Genomic DNA, 10,781 nt, shown 5'->3' with positions numbered 1-10,781 from the left:
TTGAGGCAATGCTACATAAATTTCAAGTGAAGACTTTCAGTGAAGACTTCATTAACATATGAACAGCAGTTATAAAATACTTTGGACCTTTAGATCCAATTTTACTCCCGAGATATAAACTTATATTCTGCCTTTCTTTTTTTTTACAGTTTGCGTATTTCACATCCCGCTGCTCGCCCCTCTTTTCTGTCTTCAGTTTCTCTCTTGTTGTATCTTTTATTTATGCTTGCATGTTTCCTTCTGCATTAGCAGTACCAAGCAGGCGGCAGGCAGATTGAAATGAATTGCACTTTCCAATAGTTAGTCTTTGACAGTGTTTCAAGCAGATGAGGTTATAGAAAATGTCTGTAGTTGTAAAAACTACAGAAATATCTTTCCCAGAGACCTTAAACTAGCTATTAACATTGGCCGGACATCTTGTTTCTGGGTTTCTAGCACTCTGGCAAGAGATCATATGTGGTTTAAAAACAAACAAACAAACAAACAAACAAAACACTACTATTAGAAAGAACTGTTGTTTTTGATAGTAACAAGTGTAAGAAGAGTGATCACCCTATTAACTGGATAAGTATTGTATAGAATAAAGACATAAGCATATTCTACAGATTTCTGACTTTAACTTATATGTTTATTACAAATAGGAAATTAAGGACTTTTTATTTGCATTCAAGTCCTTTCTGGATTTTTTTTTCTTTGTTTTGTGACATTATAAGCAGAAGTTAAGCCCCCGTAGGTCATGCTGGGGGATTAAGTCTCTTGATGCCTTCATAGTAGAGCAGGAATTTACAACTGTACCTCCCACTGGCAATTCATCAAACTACTTACACAAATGCAGCTTTTACTTTAATAGAGTAGGGCCTTGTGGTGAGCCAATCGATACATAGCTACAAAACACTTGAAATTTTTTTCATTCAGATAAGTTTATTAAAAAGGTGGCATAATTACTTTAAAGAGACAGACTCTGACTCTGTCTTCTGCCAAATAAATGAATCATTTTGGGGATCACCACCTACCACATGTTCCACATTACTGCTTAAATAGATATAACTTCTGCCAAAGAAATGATTTTTATAGAAGCAACATTTTCAAATATTCTAATAGAATTATCTCTATACCTTACCTTGGGTCATAATACCACCTAAATAATGTATCATATTTGAACACAAATCAAATGTAATATGCAAAACTACTGAATGTATATGTGTGTGTGTGTGTGTGTGTGTGTGTGTGTGTGTGTGTGTGTATATGAGACAGGTTAGTGTTGCAGTTTCATGTCAATTACTGGCTGTCCTAAAACAGCACCTATGAAATAATATTTCGCCTTTAACTTTCTGTGGCATAGAATAGAAGTTTTACCACAAAAGCTATTGCATTGATTCACTAGAAGGAAAATTCACTTTAAGCAAAAGACTGAATTTGAAGGCATAACATAACACCCTTTTGCTGAAATCTGTCTGGACTGCTGGCACTAAACTAGGCACTAATTAGTACTGAAGAACCTATATTTAAGCTGTGGCATGAGAAGCCTCTGGCTTCGTGGAGAAGCAGCGTGTGATTGGGTGAGAAGAAGAGATGTACTACAGAATCTTAACTTAGAATAGGCTGATTGGAATTCATTGTTCGGGAAAATATAAGGTGGGGAAAGGTCTTTGCTTAATCAACTACATTAAAAGATTAACTCTATTTCTAATCTCACTGAATTCCTCACTTTATTTAGAAATCTGTTTGTTCTTCAGACCTATCTCAAATGCCAAAGTTTATTGGATTACTCTTCTAAAAAAAAAAAAAAGTCTCTCTTGCTTAATCTTTTAAACACATTGAAGGTGCCTTGGGCAAAGCCTCATTATACACTTGTCCCTGGGCCTCCAAGTGCTTCTTGAAGAAATACCTTAGGTTTCCCACAACCTCTAAACACCACTCTGTCACTCACTCTGCACATGTTGATGAAAGATACACGTTGTCAATTAGAGTCCATGTAAAATATGAAATATTTATTTATGTCAGTGAGCTTTAAAATTTTTCAAAATGAATTTCAGATTTTTATAATTGATATTTAAAATTGTTCCTCATGGAATCCTCCTATGTAAATTTGTCAATTAATGGAAGTATGGTTACTAGGTAAGAATATATCATGTTCCACGTTTCATAATGTTAAAAAGCATAACTCTTAATTCCCATTACTATATAGTACTTTAGGTAGACATAAAATACAGCTTTATGTGTTTTTTTTTTTTTTCCTAACGCACATGTCCTTTTATGTGAATTAGCTCTCTTGGTAGTCAAAAGAGCCTAAATAAGCTTAAAAAGATGTGAATAACAAATGAAGAAATGTGAGGTTCACAGGACTGGTAGATAGCTTTCCAAAGTTAGCTGGGATGTCTAAATAGGGGAAATACTTTATAGAAAGTAAAACTGCCCTACGTACCCACATGGCCCAAATGGAAGACTGAGACTCACCCTGGGAAGACAGTTTCAAAGAAGTGGAGGCGCCAGTTCTCTCAGCTCATCAATTGTCCCAGTTTCAGGACACATGGAGGCTATTCTCACAAATTGGACATTGGGCCTTAGGATCAAGGCCATTGATAACCCTTCTCAGAAAACGCATTGACTGCCACGTCCCCATTTTAGTCACTTGTTTCAAAAGAGAAACAATTAGGTACCTCATTCAATCTGGAAGCTCCATGAAATAGGCAAGATGTTCATCACAGTATCACACTCAGTCTAGCCCCTGCTTCTCAAACAGTTTATCCAAAGCTGGTCTAAAGCCAAGAATTGTAGGTTTAGTCATCATTCTTCTTCTTTCTCTTAGTATCCATCCAGAAGGGAGTGCCAGACTGAAACTCTAGAGACTTGTTTGTTGTTCCGTTGCCTCTTTTATTAATTAGCTCTGTTTTTTGGGCAGTTTACTTACTTTCTCTCTTTTAAATCCACTTTCCTTAGGTGTAAAATTAATGATCTGAAATTGATAAATATCTAAATTTCTTCAATGTCTCCAAATCTTAAAGAAAAGATGGGGTAATAATAAACAAATTTCAAAATGTGAGGAAAAATTATAGTAAACGATTTAAGCCATGACACTAAGTAATGTCTAATTCTATGCTTTGCTAAAGTGTCAATTTGGAGAGGAAATGTAAGCATCCAATTTGAGCTGCCTAATGTAATTTGAGTAAAATGGGAAAACCACTGATTCAATACCATTACTAAATTAGTTTGTCCTCACGTCAAGCATAGCACTCCATTAAATTATACACTTATTAATGATACACTTAAAAACGTGTTTGTAGAAAGGGTTGTCGAACAATTTAGTTACAAACCATGTTTTTAACCTTACAGCCTAATATTCATTAACATTCACCCTATGCTTAGCCAGGCTAAGCTGTTGCTATTATACACATACAGAAAGTGCATCACTCTCTTAACACATCCATCCCCTTCAACTGCCAGATATGTTCTTTATTAACCATCTCTCCCTAAAAAGATTCTTCAAGCGTCACCCATAAAATGTCACCTATCACAGAAGGATCATTGCATCTACAAGTGATTTTTCTCCTTCTACCCAATTACCCACTTCTGCTCACCCCATCTTCTAGTCTAAAATTACTGGTTGTGTTCATCTTCTCCTGCCCGTAATGCTTTAAGTTGCCTCTCCCCATGTAAATCCCATACTGATCTATCAGTGGGTAGCTATGAATTCTTTTCCTAAGGATTTGCCCCAGTAGTTTCTGCTGTCTTTTCCTCTCTAGTTCCCAAATTCTATGGTCTCTAATAATATCTTCCACCAGTTTTGAACTCTTGACTATGTGACCTCAGTTTTGATACCTATCTCTGATCTTCACAAATGAGTATTTTTACCTGCTATCTCTACTAGTTGAATTTCATTTTTTCCTGTTGATTATTGTTCAGTTCTCCCAAACTTTTTTTGCTTCATTTTCTATACATTAGTTAATTGATGTGACATAAAATCATTATGTACATATTTAACATGACATTTTATAAGAAAAACGTTTTTCCTATCTTTATTTTCAAAAGATGTGTGCATGTGTGCATCAATGAAGTATACTACAATATGATTTATATTGTAGCATAGCTATTAATAATCTGATCAAAAAAATGCCTTAGGCTTTGGCTTTTCTTTTTGCCAGTCCTCTGTGCTTACATCGCCAACATTTCAGTTCAAAGTTTTAATTAAAAATATGAGATGACAATACGTAGTCTCAAAGAACCATACAAAAATAACCAAGATTTTCCTACTTTTGATAACCCAAAATAGATCCTTTGATTTCCACAATATCTTTTAAATTCTTTATTTTCTCTCAAACCACCTTCACCTATTAGTATTTGTTAATTAAAAAAACTATCAAACTAGTCTAACATAGAACATATTCTTTAAAATGTTTTTTTCTTGCATTCAAATGTTAGGATTAAGAAATATGCATGTTCTTAATTTAAATATAATGTTAGACTAAAATTACAATGTAGAAAGAAGCAATTGTTTTCTAACTGTAGCCTAATAAATCAGTACATTGTAACAGCAGCTACAGGCAGTAAAGCAATGGTAATAAATATAAGTCATGAAACAATATAATAACTTTAAGCCTAATTTTTCAAGGGTACCATTTTTTTCTTAACAGATTCAATTTTTTAAAAAAGTTATGATAGTCAAGTAAGGTAGAAAGCTGTCAGTCTGACAGTTAACCCCCAAATAAAAAGCTGAATCTTGTCTGATATACAAAGATATTAAAAATAGATATTAAAATATGTAAGAGTTGCAGTATATATGAGTATTAAAATATTTAACGACTGATTATAATTTAAATAATTATAAACTAAAGGTTAAAAGATACAATATTTTGGCATCTAATTTTATTTCCTAGTTGTACAGTCTGTTCTAGAATCTGTATTCCATTAAGTATTATGAGTTTATTCTTCATTTAACTTTTAAAACACGACTATAGTTGAATATTAAAACAAAAACAACAGCAAGTAGTGAGCATATTATGATTATAGTCCTTCACTCACTCACTACTGTATATAAAATGCCATCAGTGAGTGCTGCTCTCTGACCCCATTAAGAGGATGTTGTTCATCATTCTCATATGCTTCTCCATTGTAATGGCGCCATCTGTCTTGATTTGGATCAAAGCCCACCCTTCTACCTGGTCCATTTCATCAATCTTCTACTTCCTTCCTTTCAGATGGGAGTTTTTTTTAGCAAAGAGAGTTTATCAGGAGAGAAAAAAACATATTCAGAAAGCTTGCCTTAAATTCGGTGATTAGATGACCTTTTCATATTGTTGACGATAAATTAGCATGCTTTCAATGAGCACACATTTGATATCTCCATGCTTGACAATCTGACCTGGATGAGAGGTGATGACTATGATTCACTTGTCAAGAGTTGGTATTAGCTTTTGGAATCCACACAATGCTTCAACAAGCTGTATGTCCATGCATGTGTAAAGGTCTTCTCATCCAGTAAAAACATCATGGTCTTTCTGATCTAAAACAATGATAAGCTCTCCAGGCTCCAGTCCTGGTTCTTGGTCTCCTTCGCCATGGAATGTTATCTTCTGGCCATCTTTCATGCCTTTGTCAATGTGAACTTATATAATCTCTCGAACTATCTTCTTTCAATTGCAGATTTCACATATATCTTTAGGACCGATCCTTTTCCAGTTGGTCTTGGCACTCCATGCACACAGATTGAATTTGCTGAACCATTCCAGGTCCTACATGCTGAATTCTTATTTGCATCTCAGTACCTCGGCAATTGGACAGCACTCTGCTTCTCCTTCCTTACCACTTCAGCCTTCACATTTGTCACAAATTGCATCCTTTTGCAGAGCTAGTTTTCTTGTTCCACCATTATTTAAATCTTGTAAGGTTACTGAGTGCTCCTGCACAACGTTTTTACCTATCCTTTCTCTCTGCATCCCTCCTCCTATAAAAACACATATCAAAGATGTCCATGGGGGAGCTACAACCACCACCTTCTTCACTTTCTTTAATTGCCTGTTCTCCTCCTTTGTCATATAATTCCCTTTTCTTTGCATCAGAGAAAACTTCATAAGCTTGAGAAATCTATTTAAACTTTTCTCCTTCATTTGGATTCTTATTGGAGTGGTACTTCAAGGCCTGTTTCCTGTAAGCCTTTTTCAATTCTTCTAGGTGGCATTGGTTTTGACTCCCAAAACATAGTAAGTGGTTTCTTTCACCAGTTTTGACAGCTAGTGAGAAGGCAGAGACCGGCATGGGGAGCTGGAAGGAACCTGATGCTGGGTACACTTCTGGCAGATGCCACTCCTTCACCTCTCACCCAATGTTCTGGAAAGTTTCATGTTTTGTGTTTTTTTAAATACATTTTTTAATAGCTTAGTGGTTTTAGGGTATGATTTTCTATCGATAGCTTTAGGACTTTAAAAAATCATCAAGGCCAATTTTTAAAAAGTATTTTTATTCAGCTTATACCTCAAAATGTGTGCATCATTACAGGGTTCGGCATCAGACAATCCTAGGTTCTTGTTATGGCTTTGTCACTTATTAGTCATGTAACCAACCTCAAGCAAGTGCCTAAAATTCTCAAAGCTGTGTTTTCCTCCTTCGTGGTGCATAATAGAAGTTCCAGCCTCATAGTATAGCTGAGGGTATTTTCAAAAGTAAGCTATATAATGCATTTAATACTGAGACATAGGAAGGGAATACAGTCATGGGCCACTTCATGACAGGGATACGTTCTGAGAAATACATCATTAGGTGATGTTGTCACTGTGTGAACATCATAGAGTGCAGTCACACAAACCTAGATGGTATAGCCTGCTATACGCGTGAGCTACATGGTGTAGCCTATTGTTCCTAGGCTACAAACCTGTACAGCACGTTACTGTACAAAACAATATAAAATTAAATTAAGCACAAGAGAAAATGATGCAATCAAGAGAGGTGGTAAACATGAGATGTATGAGGTCACACAATTAAGTTCACGAACTCATCCTAGAAAAGTGCTGAATATCACCATGGTCACCTTTGAAGTACTCCCTTTGGGAAGCTATGCACCAATGTCGTGCCTAGTCACCCTTCAAAGCAATTTTGGAGCTCTTTTTCTGGAATGGCCATCAGAGCTGTTGTCATATTACCTTTGATGTCCTGAATGTCATCAAAATGTCTCCCTTTCAATGTTTCCTTTATCTTTGGGTAAAGAAAGAAGTCATTGGGGACCAGATCAGGTGAGTAAGGAGGGTGTATACACACACACATATATATACATGTATATATATATATATATATACATATACATGTATATATATATATATATTCTGCATGTAATACATGTAATATATATATACACATATACATGTATATATATATATATTCTGCATATATATATATATATGAATATATAGAATTCAGAATATATATGTTATCAACATCATTACAACAAGTTCGCGAACTCAATTGCCAGACCTCGTATGAGGTTGTTACTGGGATAACATGGCATACTATTTTACGGAAAACTTTTTTTTTTTGTAAGTGGCAAGAGTATACTCTAAAATGATTTTTAAAAGTATAATATGGTAGATACATCAACCAGTGATATAGTCATTTATTATCATTATGAAATATCATGTACTGTACATAATCATATGTGCTATGCTTATATGACTGCCAGGGCAGACTTGTTTACACCAGTATCACCACAAACGCGTTACTGATGCATTGTCCCATAAAGTTAGGACAGGTACAATGTCACTAGGACTTAGGAATTTTTCAGCTCCATTACAATATTATGGGACCAAGGTTGCACGTGGGGTTCATCAGTGACTGAAACATCAGTGCATAATTGTACTCTAGAAATATTCATGTTATTTTTTAAGTTGCCCCTGCATCTAATTATTTGATTGTCTCTAAGTTCTTTATTGGTATGGACTCATGCTTCCTTTGGGGGTACATGCTCCCTTTGGGGGTACATTAGAAGATTTAAAGAATAATTTCTGTCTTGTTTGGTGCTTTTCTCAGGAGTGAGGCAAAAACATTTAATGAAGGTTTTTTAAATGAACTCTCTAGAAATTAAGGTTAAAAGATCCTTCTCTCCTGATAACACAACTACATCCATTCTGTTGTATCTTAGGAAATGGCTAATATCTAATAGTTCCAAAGGCATTTCAAGTTCTTGTCACATTGTTCTCCCCTTTTGTCATTTCATTGTTTCTTGAATGATTTCCTACCTTAGACCTGTCATTTTGGTCAATGACCAAATCACAAAACCATGTGTAGCAATAAGAATCACAGAACTGAAAGCTGCTTCAGCAGATATTTCAATCATCTTGATAACTGAATAAGAAGACTGCACAAATGATTCAGTTACATTTGTAAAGAAACATATTTTTTAAAACAGAAAAACAAAGCATAACCTATACCTAATTTCTGTTAATAGTGAATTCATTCTTTGTATAATTTACCCAAAGGACAGTTTAAATGATTTTTAAGTCAGTCTTATTTTTGCACTAAACTTTTTTATTTAAACTTGCTCCAATAACAGATGAATGCATGCTTGTTGTCAGAACAAAATCAAGCAATATAGAAGGTTCAATACAAACCCACCTCTGTGCTAAACCTCTGCCCTCATCCCACACACACACCTCCTGGTCTTCAATGGCTCTTTGAGATATAATTATGAAACACAGTTTTGAATGATTCTTTCCAGGCTGTTTCCACACATTTACAATATCTATCTGAGTTATTGTTGAGTGCAGAATTCTCACTTCATAGAAATGGGAGGATGTAAGAACTGTGAGATCAGACAATTAAGTTTGCAAACTCATTGCAACCTTTTTTGATATAAGAGAGATTGTTCGCTATGAATTTGTACCAACTAGACAGTTAACCAAGTCCACTATTTATTATTGCTGAAAGGCTGCATGAAAAACGTTAGATGACCTGAACTTTTTGCCAACAATTCATGGCTCTTGCATCACGACAGTGCACCAGCTCACACGGCACTGTGTGTAAGGGAGCTTTTAACCAGTAAATAAATAACAGTATTGGAACACCCTCCTTACTCACCTGATTTGGCCCCCAGTGACTTCCTTCTTTACCCGAAGGTAAAGGAAATATTGAAAGGAAGACATTTTGATGGCATTCAGGACATCAAGGGTCATATGCTTGACAGCTCTGATGGCCATTCCAGAAAGAGTTCCAAAATGGCTTTGAAAGGTGACTAGGCACTGACGTTGGGGCATAGCTTCCTAAGGGGAGGACTTCAAAGGTGACCTTAATGATAGTCAGCAATGAGGTATGTAGCACTTTTTCTAGGATGAGTTCGCGAACTTAATTGTTTGACCTCGTATATGAAAAAAAATCTTTAGGGAAGATTGAAGAAGAAAAGGAACTGTAACAGAATGCAAGACTGTTTTATACATATTAAATAACTAATTTTTCACAGTAGCCCTGGGAGCACATATGATTTTTCCAGGTTCCATTAAGAGTCAAATGAAACTGAGGCTAAGAGACTTCCTCAAGAAACATTATTAGCGAAAACTAGAGCTTGAATTCAACCAAATTCTATTTGATTCCAGTGCTTTAAACGCAGCTGTTAGGCAGTGGCACTTCTTCAATGTCTTTTTCTTTTGGGCCTGTTTTTTCTGACAGCAGGAATTTTCTTCCACATATACACACACGTTATATATACATACATGCACACATGTATATGAATTTTAGCATACACAGAAAATGGAAATTATGTCTTTACAGAGATAGAGATAAATAATCACAATAACAATTTTTGATATTATCCATTGATAATCTCCAAGAGACCAGAGGGAAAAGTTTTGTTTTTTTAATATAGCTAAATTCAACGAATATAAATAAATTAGATATTTCATGAAAATATTCATGAAAAAATATACTTATGAAAAATTGTGGCACAACAAATGAGTCAGTTGACTATAGTACATTATTGTAGAGTGAGTGTAGACAATGCACTCAAATTCCCACTATTTCAGTGTTTTTGTATATTCAGAGCTTCGAGTATTGGGTCTGGAGAGAAAGCTGCTTTCCATTGCAGCTGATCCATAGGTAGCACTGGCTACTTTCTTAAAGAGATAAAGAAACAAGCTGATTCTGACTTGTTTCTAGTCACGATCCTGGTCATTTCCATTCAGGGTTCTGGTCAGTCTTTTCTGGGCCTCTAAGCACTCTCCATCTTTGGGTACCAGCATTCAGGCCTTTTCTTGGCACTCTCCTGATTGAGGCATGATCCTTATTGAAGGTGATAGTGAATCTTTCAGAGATGGAAATTGAATCTCTCTCGTGGAGCTTGAGCCGACTGCATGTGGCTAAGGAGGGAGGACCCTGCTCATTGTCAGTCTCCAGCATCAGAGCCCTTTTCCTTCAGAGTATGTTGTGTTCAAATCTATTAACACACAAAATCCATCACCATTTGATTAGCGCTTCTGTATGTTTCTAAATAAAATAGCCATTTTTCAGGTATAAGGCCTATCTGAATGATTTCAGTGGTGTTCCAAAGTTTGTGAAAAGTAAGAAAGATTTTCATAATTACTGAGAAAAAGGACACACACGAATATGTAGGACAGAAGAGTTAAAAACACATATACTTTCATTAATTTAATCAAATATTATTTTTCATTTAATATATGCATTAATAGTTTATGGGGTAAGGGGCTTAGGATGGGAAAAGAAAGAAATGGAAAGGAAAATTAATCTTTCAGAGAAATTTTCGTGATATAATATGAATTTAAAATATAATTGCAACATATGTAGAATAC

General features: G+C 35.2%; 1 pseudogene across 1 annotated transcript; it reads right to left on the bottom strand.

Moving 5' to 3' along the window:
* Positions 1–5,022: 5,022 nt before the first annotated feature.
* LOC308509374 (dnaJ homolog subfamily A member 1-like) lies at positions 5,023–5,754 on the bottom strand (annotated as a pseudogene). Its single transcript has one exon. The product of its transcript is annotated as a dnaJ homolog subfamily A member 1-like (transcript).
* Positions 5,755–10,781: the final 5,027 nt, after the last annotated feature.

This window comes from Rhinolophus hipposideros, assembly GCF_964194185.1.
Source record: "Rhinolophus hipposideros genome assembly, chromosome: 16".
Taxonomy (NCBI): domain Eukaryota; kingdom Metazoa; phylum Chordata; class Mammalia; order Chiroptera; family Rhinolophidae; genus Rhinolophus; species Rhinolophus hipposideros.
The sequence above is the reverse complement of the archived record's forward strand: the minus strand, read 5'-3'. Positions and strand labels throughout refer to the sequence as shown.